At 34.0% G+C, this 13794-nt stretch overlaps 1 protein-coding gene across 3 annotated transcripts in view; it reads left to right on the top strand.

Moving 5' to 3' along the window:
- The window catches only part of CSMD3 (CUB and Sushi multiple domains 3), a 1145609-nt gene that overhangs the window by 640343 nt on the left and 491472 nt on the right, over positions 1-13794 (top strand). The gene's annotated exons all lie outside the window — the stretch shown is intronic.

Raw genomic sequence — 13794 nt, 5'->3', positions numbered from 1 at the left:
GATAACGTCCACCTTTCTGCTTAAGTGACTGTGTAGACAGCTGTGACATTAAGGAAATATGGCATAGGGAAGGAAGATCAGATGGGAAAGTAGGGAAATTGATTTAGGCTTGTTGCATATAACTTCATTGTAAGATATCAAATTGAAGCTGTTAATGCGCAACTGGAACTCAAGAAAGAGATCTGAGCTTTTTATTCAGGAACCTGGTTGTATAGTTTGGGAGACTAGTGGGGAGATTTGAGCACCAAGTAGTTATTTTCAGCTAAAATATGGTGATTAGAATGTATGTTAGTATGTTATGTTATAAAATAAGCTTCCACAATTCAGAGATGCGTTACACATCTGAAATAGAAACCTTTGTAGATTTGGTGGCTGTTAGGTAACTGGAAACTCAACAATGAACCCAGGTGTCCCTGAGAAAATTGTAAGACCTCAAATCAAATGCATAGATTGAGAACAATCATGAACAGAATAGACATTCTGTCAGCTATGAGAAGTAAATGTGTAATAATGGGTTTGAATGCAGATGAACTTATAGGTATGGAGTGGAGGAAAGAATTAAGAAGTATCAGTTTTCATACCTGTTGGCTTCAATTTTCTTTTAATTGGAAAATAAGTTGTGTTGAGAATGTTTACAGTAAGAGGACTAGGTCGAATGGAGGGTATGTAGCCTCACTACACCTTAGATCCAAAAGTAGCAAGAAAAACTGTCTTGCTTTCCTGGAAGTTCAATCTAAAGTCTTCCATTGTTGTTGTTGTGGTTCCTGCTGCATTCTCCTCATGTTGGCAGAAAATATGATATATTATTCTATTCATGGCTCACCGTTATTTTAATCTTAGCTTTAAATTAAAATATGAATTTCTCACAATCATTTACTTGCCAAAATTTTCCCAGTCATCTCTCAGACAAAGTTACCCTAATGCACCTTTAAAAGGACACGTGTACAATATTACAACAGTTCTTTATGTTCAAGACTGATTTTTATAGCTGTTTTCCTCAGAAAACAGCCTACATAGACATAAAATCCTATGAGTACATTTTATTACTGTGAGTTTCTTGAAAATACTGTTGCCTTACTTTGCATGTTGTTTTGGAAAAGTCTCTAACTCCTATGCCTTTGTGCACTCTTCTGACTTTTGTCCTGGAAGCCCTGAAGGATTTTATTTTGCTTTTTTGTTTGTTTTTTTTAACTTAAAGATTCATTAGAATTTGTGTCAGAGGTGACTGTACCAGATCAGCTTTCTCTGGCACTGAGTACTTCCTTTCTAGTTTAGACTTAAGGCTTCTCTTTGTTTGTTTTTGTTTTGTTTTGTTTTGTTTTGCTTTGTTTAAATTCCAGTTAGGTAACACATGGTATAATATTAGATTCAGGTGTACAATACAGTGATTCAGCACCTCCATACAACACCCAGTGCTCATCATGACAAGTGCACCCCTTAAACCCCATTACCTATTTCACCCATTCCCCCACCCCTCTCCCCTCTGGTAACCATCAGGTTGTTCCCTGTAGTTAAGAGTGTTTCATCATTTGTGTGTGTGTGTGTGTGTGTGTGTGTGTGTGTGTGTGTGTGTCTTTTTCCACTTTGCTCATTTGTTTCTTAAATTCCACATATGAGTGAGATCATATGGTATTTGTCTTTCTCTGACTGACTTATTTCACTTAATACTCTTTAGCTCCATCCAAGTTGTGGCAGATGGTAAGATTTCTTTTATCTTTGGAAATTTTCTTAAATTATACATGTGAATACTAGTTCTCTTGCACCGTTTTGATTTCCTTCTTCAAGGATACTACATTAACTTATGTTACTTACCTGTCTTCCATTTCAGTTGCTTTTTCTCTGATCCATTTTACTTTTTGTTTATTTCATTTTCATTCTCTTGGGCTTTTCTTTTTCCCACTTTTATTTAATATCCTTTGTAATTTTTTTATTTGAATCTCTCTTGTACACCTTATAATTTATCTTCACTTCTATCATAATTTTATCATTTTCTTCTGTCTCTTACCTGAGTTAAATCTTTTGTTTCATTATGATCTGTTTAATGTCCATTATATTCCTATTCACATTTCTGATGCAAGGAGATTTTATATCCCTTGTTGCTTGCTGGAGTATGTTTAATTTAGTTTGTTGGGTTTTTTTTAATTATGTTCAATTAGCCAACATATAGTACGTCATGAGTTTTTGATATAGTGTTCAGCAATTCATTAGTTGTGTATAACACCGAGTGCTCATCACATCATGTTCCCTCAATACTTGTCACCCAGGTACTCTATTCCTGCACTCCCCTTCCTTTTGTAACCCTCAGTTTGTCTCCTGGAGTCCAAAGTCTCTCATGGTTTGTCTCCCTCTCTGATTTCTTCCCATTCAGTTTTCCCTCTCTTCCCCTGTGGTCCTCTGTGCTATTCCTTATATTCCATAAAGAATGAAACCATATGATAATTGTCTTTCTCTGCTTGACTTATTTCACTTAGCATAATACCCTCCAGTTCCATCCATGTTGATTCAAATGGCAGGTATTCATCCTTTCTGAAGGCTGAGTAATATTCCATTATGTATATGAACCACATCTTTATCTATTCATTTGTTGAAGGACAAACTCCAGGATGTTTTTAGGTGAAAGTTTTTAGCATCAGAAATGTTGACTCCCATTTCTAATTTATCAATGTAGTTTCATATAGATAGGCTTTTTCCTATTTCTATTCATTTTATGGACAGCATTTCTAGCCTGAGAATGCCCTCTTTTTTTCTTGTTCTTTAGAGTTTTTTTTTTTTTTATGGATTATGCTGATGAGGGGAAGAGAAGGGTTGGCATGTCTTTTGTTTTGTTTGGTTTCCTTATTTCTTTGGGATTCTTCATCCCCCCCCCCCATTTTTTTCATTATCTTCCTTCACTGCCTCATTTCCCATGAGTACTACCCTTTCAGTATATATGAGTATCTGCTTCATCATTAATGCTGAGACTGCTAATTCTAGCCCCAGACATTTTAAATCCGCTGCATTTACTTGTGAACTATGAAGTCTTTGTACTGTGTTTAGTTTTGGGACTTAGGATTTGACTCCTTTTATGGGATGATTTGCCTATGCTTTATGTCCTTTATGCCTTCTACTCCACTTTTCTCAGTCTATCTTAATATTCCCCTCCTATGCTCTATATTCAGTCATGCAAGTGGAATCTGTAGGATTTTGTTTTTCTCTATTTACAGATAAGCAGAGATGTAGTATTCTGAAGGCATAAGCTATCCATCATTTTATTTTCATCCTTGGTTATTTATTTGTTTTATAGGGGCATTATAAGAGAGGTTCAGGATCAGACAGATACCGTTTTACTCAGATATGATCATATAATCTTGATATTTAGAGTGACAGATCTCAAAATTAATTCATCAATTTGAAAATCCTAGTTCATAGGTGATAAAACAGGATACCAGAGAATGTAAATAAATTGGTTATAGTCAAATGGCTGTTTAAGGTGGAAATGACTAATTTGTGGTTTCCTTACTTTCCAGTCTTTTCCCAATAACTGTGTTCCTTCTAAAAAATAATGCAATCAATAAATTGGGCTTCTGATATTATACTTAAAAAGAGGAATGAGCAAGATTATAATTGAGTGACAAAATAATGATGGCTATTTTAGAACTGGTTAAGTGCATATTTTCAGCGCATTTTACAGTGAGTAAGACAACACCCATTGAACTTGAAATATGGTTTACTTGAAGTAGCCAAGTTTTTCTCTCTTCCTTCCTCCCTCCTTCCTTCCTTCCTTTCCTTCCTTCCTTCCTTTCCTTTCCTTTCCCTTCCTTCCTTCCTTCCTTCCTTCCTTCCTTCCTTCCTTCCTTCCTTCCTTCTTTCCTTCCTTCTTTCTTTCTTCCCCCTAAAATATATTGAAAATAGAAAGACAGATTGCTTTGTATTTCAATAATATTTGCAATAATTTGACAACTTACAAGTGCATTTCTATGCTAAGTTATAGTTAATAAAACTGTCTCCTTCACTTCACTGTTTATCTTTAATGTAGAACTTTTCCTGGTAGAAATCTAATTTTGATTCATTGTAATTCAGTTACACATGAGAATAATAGGCTTAAAATATGCATTGATTTCTAGGTTAGGTTATATATTTTTATTTTAGTCAGATGATCAACTATAGAAGACTGGGGATGCCAATTATGTGTAAATAAAAAACAAAAATGTATAAATATATATATTTATATTATGTGTGTATAGACAGATATAAGTACTTTACAACTTTATCTAAATGATTTTTTCATAATTGCAAGGAAATACCATTTTTAATATAATTTTGATTCTAGTAAAAAAATAAGTCTTTTATTTACTCTGAAAAAGCCAAATGGGAATACATTAAAAGACGACCAAAGTATCTAAGTGAAATTTCATTTAAAATTTTAATTTCTATGGTTTACCTGGGTGACTTAGTTGGTTAAGCATCTGATTTTGGCTCAGGTTGTGGTCTCAGGGTCATGAGATCAAGCCCCACCCTGGGCTCCATGCTGAACACGGATCCTACTTAAGATTCTCACTCTCCCTCTCCCTCTGCCCCTCCCCCACCACACTCTCTCTCTTCTAAAAAAATAATAAAAAATAATAAAATTTTAATTTCTGAGGTGCAATTGTGAGAAGTATTGGTCAATTATGTTTGATGAAGATTACAGATATGGAATGAATAATAAAAGCTTATAAATATGATATCCAAGTCATTCCTAATATTTCCATAATATTATAAGATCTAAAATTTAGTACCACGTTTTTAATTGATGATGGTAATTTTGAAATTTGAGGTGTAATTGCCTTTTTAAGCTTCTCTGAAAGCTTCTCTGGAAAGTGGCTAATACCAAGATTTTCATAGTACAGCAAAATGTTCTTTGTGGTCTTTGCAGTGTCTGAAAGGAAGAGTGGTGGAAGAGGAGATCACAGAGTGACTAAAGGAGAGGAGTGCTGCTTAGATCAAATGGGTCTTAATAAGGTTTGAATTATATTCAGAATTAGAAGGTCATTGCAAGATTTTGGGCAGAAGAGTGATCATGTATTTTATATTTTCTAAGGATCACTTTGGCTTGTGTGTTGAGAAAACACCTTGAGAATGCAAACATTGAAACAGGGAGAGTAGTTAAGCGGCTATTTCAAGAGTTCAGGAAAGATACTTGCAGATTGGAACAAGTGGTAACTGTGAGGAGAGGTAAAACTGTGGAAAGAGCAAGTTCAGAAACAAAAATCAAAAATTGTGTTTTACATAGAGTAGGTTTGAGATGCCCACTGATATCCAAGTAGGCATATGGAGTAGGTAGTAGGATATATGAATCAATAGCTTAGAGTAGAGGTTGCCATAGATGACACAGAATGTCAGACACTACCGAGAAATCAAGAAAGATGAAGACTGAACATTAATTAGTGATTCGGACAGATGAGTGACCTTGATAAAACATGATTGGAATGCCTTTATATGTGGTTGGTAAAAAAGGAATTAGAAGCAACATATACAGACAATTCTGTAAAAGGATAATAGCTGGAGGGAAATGTAAGACAAAGTGAGGTTTTTGTTTTTACTGGGGAAATATCTAACAAATTCTCATGCTGGTGTAAGGAATCTTGTACCATGCTACTCCAAGTAGTAGTTGATTAACTATGTTTGAGAAGTCCACCAAGAGATAATGTCTTGATGCTAGAATGCAAATCAATGCTCTGATACTTGCCCTTACAAAGCCTTACTATGAAAAAATATATTGGATGAATTAAGTAGATAATTGATTTGCATTCCGGAAAAAAGTTTTTATTTTATAGCAGATTACTAGCAGATATTCGATGAGTTTTATTTGCAGTAGCACCAAGTAGTGGAAGGGAAAAAATATTGATGCAATTGAGAAAAGGGAAAGTTTACAGAAAGTGGTAGCAGATCCCTGCTGTTGCTAGCCCAGAGGAAGTGCACTGTTCGTTAGTTTCATCAGCCTCTGCCCCCACTCAGTGTGCCATTGATTGCTTGCTAGAATCCTGGCTGATATATTTATCAAAGACATTTATTATTGCTTCCTGGGTGTCAGCCTCTCCTGTTAGATCGATTGATCTTTGTAAATCACTGAAGTTTGGTTGAAAGAAAGAATTACATGTAAATAAACAAAGTACATGTAAAACACTTGTAAAACACTAGGTTCTTACTCATGACTGCACGTTAAAATCACCTGGGTTACTTTAATAATACACCTCTTCCTCCAGATAATCTGAGTTTATTCATCTAAAGTTGGTACAAAAATTAGCATTCTTAAGTTTCCTTAGGGCGTTCTAATGTACAGCTAAGCTTGGGAACTACTTTAATAAGGACTCAGAGATATAAAAGCCTTGCTGAGTGAACCGTGAGACCTAATAATCTAGCAGAGGGAAAAAGACTTGTAAATAAATAGCTTCATTCAGTGGACATTAAACAGAAAGGTCATTTATGAGAATAATTTGAAGTGATATTATTGATAAAATTTTGTAGATGAATAAGTGGGTAATTACATGCAAATGAGTCCGACATCTATACAATTGGGCATTTAAAAAATAATAATAATAACCTTATGTATAATACAATTAATAGATATAAGCATGAATCTAGTGATTTACTTGTATTAGTTGTAATTTAAACTTCATACACACCTAATGGGGTAGGATTGTTACTACTCAGTTTTTACAGCTGAAGAAACTGTGGCACAGAGAGGTTAAGTAACTTGTACCTGAACACATAACTAGTAAATAGTCTAGTCACAATTTGGACATGAGCCATGTGGTTTTAGTGTCCATGTCTCTAACCACCTGTCTAATCTTTTCTAAGGATTTGTTGGTCATGTTTTGCCCTGACTAGATTGATGTATCATCCTCATATCTCATTTCTGTTTCATGTGGTTCACTGTCCTATTTCATATTGTTTCATACTGCTCTTATGTATGTCTGCTGCCATAAATAACCACCCTCCCTCTCCAAGAGGCTGGATGTCAAATTATTATAGTGTCATTTCTAAGACATTGTTGTCTTTTGCTGTAAACTCTTATAAGTCTAATTTGATTTTGTACTTTCAGCTCCCATTTATTCATGTATGGCTTGATAATCTCTGTTCCAATTTTTTTCTGCACATTTTCCTCTTCTTATTTTATGCTTACTTCAGGAATCTCAAAGTTTCCAATGGCAAGCAAATTATCGAAGATCATTCTACCATTTTCTGTATATTCATAGGAGCTAGGCCCTAATTAATTTTTTTTAAATCCTGACCTTCCTTAGTCTTTACAAAAGGTTTGCAAGCCAGGGCATTATTTACATTTTGCAGTTGTTTTAAAGGTTCACTAACTTGCCAAGGTCACAAATCTAGTAAGTGGTTAAGCTGGGATTTAAACCCCCCAGTTCTAATTCCAGACTTCTTAATGACTGCAGTTTGGTCTGCCGTAAGAAAGACTGATCTCCCAAGTTAGAACATAAGTTCTGTCTCTCTGGTGCTGCTTGTCCTTTTGCATTAAATTGTCCCTTGGCCATAGTAAAGTGGCCAACTATCAAAGGAAATCAGCCTTTCTACCCCTGGTGGGGCCATGGAGAGCAGCAAAAATGCTTTCTCAGGGTTTTGCTTTCACCATTTATCGTCTACCGTATATGATAGTTACATCACTAGTAAGGATGCTGATTTTTAAAAATTCGCAGCATGACCCTCATTTGTAAATTTTCCTAGGTATGAGTAGCTGAGACATTTATAGCAGCAACTGGATATTTTATGAATATATATATACACACACACCACACATATTTATACATATTTCATTATCAAAATATATAATTTACCAAATTCAAGTTCCTAGAAGATATAAAAAGAAAGACATACATATAAAAGCATAAAAGAGAAATTGATTTCTGAGCCAGGACTTAGAGCTCTACTCTCCAAATGTTGTTTCATTTGACAGTACAACTTCTGACCAAAATATACATGTATGTATGTATGTATGTATGTATGTATGTATGTATGTATTTACTGCAAGAGTACCTTTCTTCTGGACAATTTAATTGCCATTAATCTTCCCAGTGTGGAGTAATGTGGACTAAAGTCACATAAATTAATATTTTGTGTTACATTGTTTAACATTGTTTAATGTATGTGATTTTTTTTCTCTCACAGAGCAAATCTGTGTTCCTGAATCCTCCCTTCCTAGTACAGAATAGACAGAGATGAGAACTCTTCTCCAGTACAATTATTGATCATATAGAAACTTTTTCCATTGAAAGAAACTCTAAGGGGAACACCAAAGGAAATGAGAGCAGTGTCAGGAGGGCTAACTCACAGGCATAAAAGAACCAAAATACTTTAAGGGAGAGTTAAAGTGATCCACATCACTGTATAGACAAAAGAGAATGCTAGACTCTCTACTGTTTTCCACCCAAAAGTTATTAACTAGTGGCACTAGGTAAAGCTTGCAATAGTTCCTGATGTTCAGTGAACATTTGAAAAATATGTACAGACCTGTCTGATTAGAAATAAAGGACAATAAAGGAAAGATCTGAATGAACTAATAGGTTTACCAATGAGAAATTGAAATAGAAAATGGGAACAGGCAACATAGAGAAAAAGCCAGCAAATAGGTACTTACTCATAGTAAACCTTTTGTTGTGTATGTGTTTTTTTTTTTTATCTTTGGAGAACAATGTTTTTTGTTTTTAATTCCAATATAAATAGCATACAGTGTTATATTAGTTTCAGTTGTGCAGTATAGTGATTCAACAATTCCATATATTACTCAGTGCTCATCAAGATAAGTGTACCCTTAATCCACTTCACCTAGTTCACCCATCCTCCCACTCACCTCTCCTCTATTAACCATCTGTTCTCTATAATTAAGAGACTGTTGTTTGATTTGTCTCATTTTTTTCCTTTGTTCATTTGTTTTGTTTTCTTAAATTCTACATATGAGTGAAATCATATGGTATTTGTTTTCTCTAACTTATTTTGCTTAACATTATACACTCTATTCCATCTATGTTGGTGGAAATGGCAAGATTTCATTCTTTTTTACAGCTGCATAATATCATGGTAAACCCTGTGAAAATGCATACTGAGTGAAGAATGAAGAATAAATATGACAGATTGGACACATGCACTAGAAATTAGGTGAAGAAACTGCAGCCTGATGCTTTATGTGGAGAGCCAGGAAATCTCATCACATTCTGCACATCGGGTTGGAGTGGCTTATTTCTTCCTTATCCAAGAAAAAGTGTGCCCTGAATCAGGGATTTGATTAAAAATGCAGTCATATGCATTCAGCCACCTTGTGATCATACTCACCTTGGTATGATCCTGAACCCCTTACTTTTTCTCAATCCCCACATCTACTCCTTCACAAATTCCTCCTGACAGATGTTCTTTATCTAGTTCTCAGATCCATCTCCTTTTTAGTACTTTTTCAGCCAATGTCTCAGGACATTTTCATTTCTTGCCTGGACTTTTAAAACATCTTCCCATCTGGTTTTTCTGTTTTCCTCAATCCCATCCTCTCCATTGCTCAGAACAAATATTTGAAGTGTAAATCTTGCTCTGTTATCTCTCCTTCATCTTACATTTAGTGGCTACCATTATCTTTTGAGTAAAATCCAATATTAAAGGTTCTCCATGATTAGACCTTATGATCCTACCTTCCTCTTTTCCTTATTCCTCTCATTACCCATTATTTGCTATATGCATCAGTAATATTTTGTTTGTTGAGCAAGTCATGATATTTTCTATCTCTCTTCCTTGCTCATCTTCTATATGAGTTCTAGAATGTCTTTCCCTCTCATATTATTTGGAATCTTCCTGTGCTATCCCCTTGATCCAACCACAACCACTTATGCTTCCCAGAGTCTGAACTATTCTTCTGACAAATTTGTTTGCTAACCTCCTTTGTAAAGGAATTTTGCTTGTCTTTATTTTTTAAAGATTTTATTTATTTATTTGAGAGAGAGAGAGAAAGAGCACAAGAGGGGGGAAGGGCAGAGGGAGAAAAAAACACAGATGCCCCACTGAGCGCAGGGCTTGAGTCAGGGCTCTGTGCCAGGACCCTGGGATCATTACCTGCATAACCTGAGGTGAAGGCAGACGCTTAACTGACCAGCTACCCGGGCACCCCAGGAATTTTAATTTTTAAACTTCCTAAAATAAACAGCAAATATATTTAAATTGGTTGTTTTGAACATATAAAACATTTAATAAGTATGTTCAGGAGTATAACAGTACAGATCCCTCCCCCCCATAATTAAAAATAATTAATTTGGCTATATTCCACAATTTTTTTTTTTACTTCTCTCGCTATTCTTTGTTTACCATTGTTACATACTTGAACAGTTCATGTTTTCAAAAAAAAATCACCAGTGTGCAACATTGTCTGGCAAAGTATCATCTTCAAATTTATTTTAATACCTCAGACAACTACCATTACATATATCAAATGTATAGAATACTATAGTGTAGATTCAGAAGTAAGGGCAGAAGGGGCCAGTGCTAGTGTGCTTCTGCACAGCAGAAGAAGTCATCAACAAAATGAAAAGGAAACCTACTGAATGGGAGAAAATATTTGCAAATCATGTGTCTAAAAAAGGGTTAATATCTAAATATATAAAAAACTCATACAACTCAATAGGAAAAAAAATCCGATTAATCACTGGTGAGGAGATCTGAGTAGACATTTTTCCAAAGACAACATGCAGGTTGCCAACAAGTACAGAAAAAGATGCTCAACATCACTCATCATTAGGGGAATGCAAATCAAAGCCACATTGAGTTATCACTTCATACCTGTTAGAATGGCTATTATCAAAAAGACAAGAAATAACAGGTGTTGGTGCAGATATGTACAATTGGTACAACCACTATGGAAAGCAGTATGGAGCTTCCCCCCAAAATTAGAAATAGAACTACCATATGATCCAGCAATTCCACTTCTGGGTATTTATCTGAAGGAAACAGAAACAGTAACTTGAAAAGATATTTGCACACCCATGTTCATTGTTATTTACAATAGTTAAGACACAAAAGCAATCTAAGTTGTTAAGGAGGTTGTTGATCCTTGATGGATGAATGGATAAAGAAATTGTGATACACACACACCATACATACATACATGCACACACAATGGAGTATCATTCAATCAAAAAACAATGAAGTCTTGACATTTGCAACAACATGGATGGGCTTTGAGGGCATTATGTTAAGTGATGTAAGTCAGACAGAGAAAGACACATATACATACCATATGATCTCTTTTATATGTGGAATCTAAACAAAGTTACAAGCCCATAGATACAGAGAACAAATTATAATTTTCCAGAGGTGAGGATTGAGAGGTAACAGAAATAAGTTAAGGGAGTCACAGGTAAAAATAAAATAAAATAAAATAAAATAAAATAAAATAAAATAAAATAAAATAAAATAAAATAAAATAAATAGAGAGGGAAAGGTAAAAATAGATTCAGTTACTTTTAATCAAATTATAAGTTCATGAATTTTTGGAAAAAAAGTAACTTTTCTTGATCCAGAAAATTACTCTTTGGAATGTATTCTTTGCCTTATTGAAATTAGGATATTTTTATTTAACCTTCAAAGAATTGTATATTGATTTTATATGAAATCATGAACAGGAATTTTTAAAATGTTTTTGCTTATAAATGAGAATGTTCTTCTCTCTATATTCATTCAACAAATCCTTTAAATCTTTCCTGGTAAGCAAATATAGCATAGGGAGGCATGGGTATATTTCTAAAAGATATTTTTCCCATTAAAATTCCCATTTCTTAGTTCATTTCAACAGCACAGAACTTGCTGAAATGTCACTTGTATTACTTCTGTTGGAAGTAGCTCTTATTTTAAAATCATGTAGAAAAACAAGATATTATGTTGAACCACTAATAAATGCATTCTGAGGATAGAAAAAGTTTAAATCTTTAGGGAAATTCAATATTTTCAGATGCTTATAAATTAGAAGAAAGGGGCTTAATTGGAATTTTCTAAAATATAGCTCTGCTAGCAAAAAAAAAACAAACAAACAAAAAAAAAACAAAAAACTAAAGAATTTCATGTGTTACGGAAAATCAGAGAAGCATCTATGCCTCATAATCCTGTTCAGAACCCAATGTATATCATCACAACACTTTGCAAATAATATAGTTTCCACATGGAACAGAATTATTCCCTATACATAAAACTATATTTCTGTTCATTTGAAAGCAAAGCTCAATAAATAATGTGAAATTAAATGTAATAACAAATATTTCCACTTACGTTTAACACAAAATAATTTATATATAATATACACAGATTCTTTGAACCAGAAAAAGAAGTAAAGATCCTTATTTTCATCCAGGATACATTATTTTAGTATCTGGATCTGAAGAGTTATGATAGAAGACACACAATTTTTGATTAAAATGATTGTGCTATTAAATTTCAGATAATCTTCGTGGTATTAATAAAATATATTGGGATGAAAAGGGGAGAAAAGTTTACGGTTAATTTTGCTAAACATATTTAATAGGACTTTTTACCTATAATTTATATCCCTCACCTCTTTTTTGAACTCCATATCAAATTGTTAATATGTTCATCAGTCTCTACCGTGGATCTCTATGCTCAACATGTCCAAATCAAATCCTTAGCATTTCACTAAAACCTTATTTTCATATTTTCTTTTACTTTTCCTCTGATGGTGACTCACCAGTAGATGGTAGGTATTTCAAAATCATCTTTTATATTCCACCTTCCCTCCACCCTTTTTCTCAATTATGTGTTGAAATGATCCCTTCTCTCAGAAAGAGGGATATAGCCTTATTTCAGCCATTTATTATTTCTTTCTCTTGACTCACTATAGTCATCTTACTGCTCTCTCTATACCTAGTATATGCCTTCTTCATTCCAAATTTATCTTTATAAAGCATAAATTTGATCATGCAATTCCCTGCTTCATTAACACAAATCAGCCAAAAGCCAACCAACCAAGTAACAAAAGACTTTGTTAAATTTGTGTGGATTATATTATAAATAAATTTATATTATACATAAACTTCTTGGTATGCCGTATTGTATTATACTTATATATAAATTATTATATATGTACATATTATACATAAATTGTATATATTTATATTATACATACAGAACTTTTACATAAACTTTTTGGTATGCCATATTAGATCCTTTATAATTTGCCTATTACTAATAGAGAACATGGAAAACAATGGTTAATAATGGCAATTTACATGAAATGAAAATTAGATAAAGCGCTCTACCGAATATTTATTTCATAACTGCAAGTAGTTAAAAGTATTGACAATCTAGGGGCACCTGGGTGGCACAATGGTTAAGCGTCTGCCTTCGGCTCAGGGTGTGATCCCGGCGTTATGGGATCGAGCCCCACATCAGGCTCCTCCGCTATGAGCCTGCTTCTTCCTTTCCCACTCCCCCTACTTGTGTTCCCTCTCTCGTTGGCTGTCTCTATCTCTGTCGAATAAATAAATAAAATAAAAACAAAAAAAGTATTGACAATCTACCTCTATAGTCCCCAGTATATTTAGCACAGAACCATGGGCAGAACAGCTGTTTGATAATATGTGTTTAGATTGAATCAGCTAGTCCAATATTCATTATTTATATATGATAATGCAAATACCTTCAGAAATAAAAGATTTTGCCCAAAGTAGATAAAAGAAGCAGAATTAGAACTCAAGTCTCTCTCTCTTTTTTTTTAAAGATTTTATTTATTAAGAGAGAGAGAGAGCACACAGCAGTGGGGAGGGCAGAGGGAGAAGC

This window comes from Ursus maritimus, unplaced genomic scaffold (assembly GCF_017311325.1).
Source record: "Ursus maritimus isolate PB19 unplaced genomic scaffold, ASM1731132v1 scaffold_9, whole genome shotgun sequence".
NCBI classification, from domain to species: domain Eukaryota; kingdom Metazoa; phylum Chordata; class Mammalia; order Carnivora; family Ursidae; genus Ursus; species Ursus maritimus.
The sequence above is the reverse complement of the archived record's forward strand: the minus strand, read 5'-3'. Positions and strand labels throughout refer to the sequence as shown.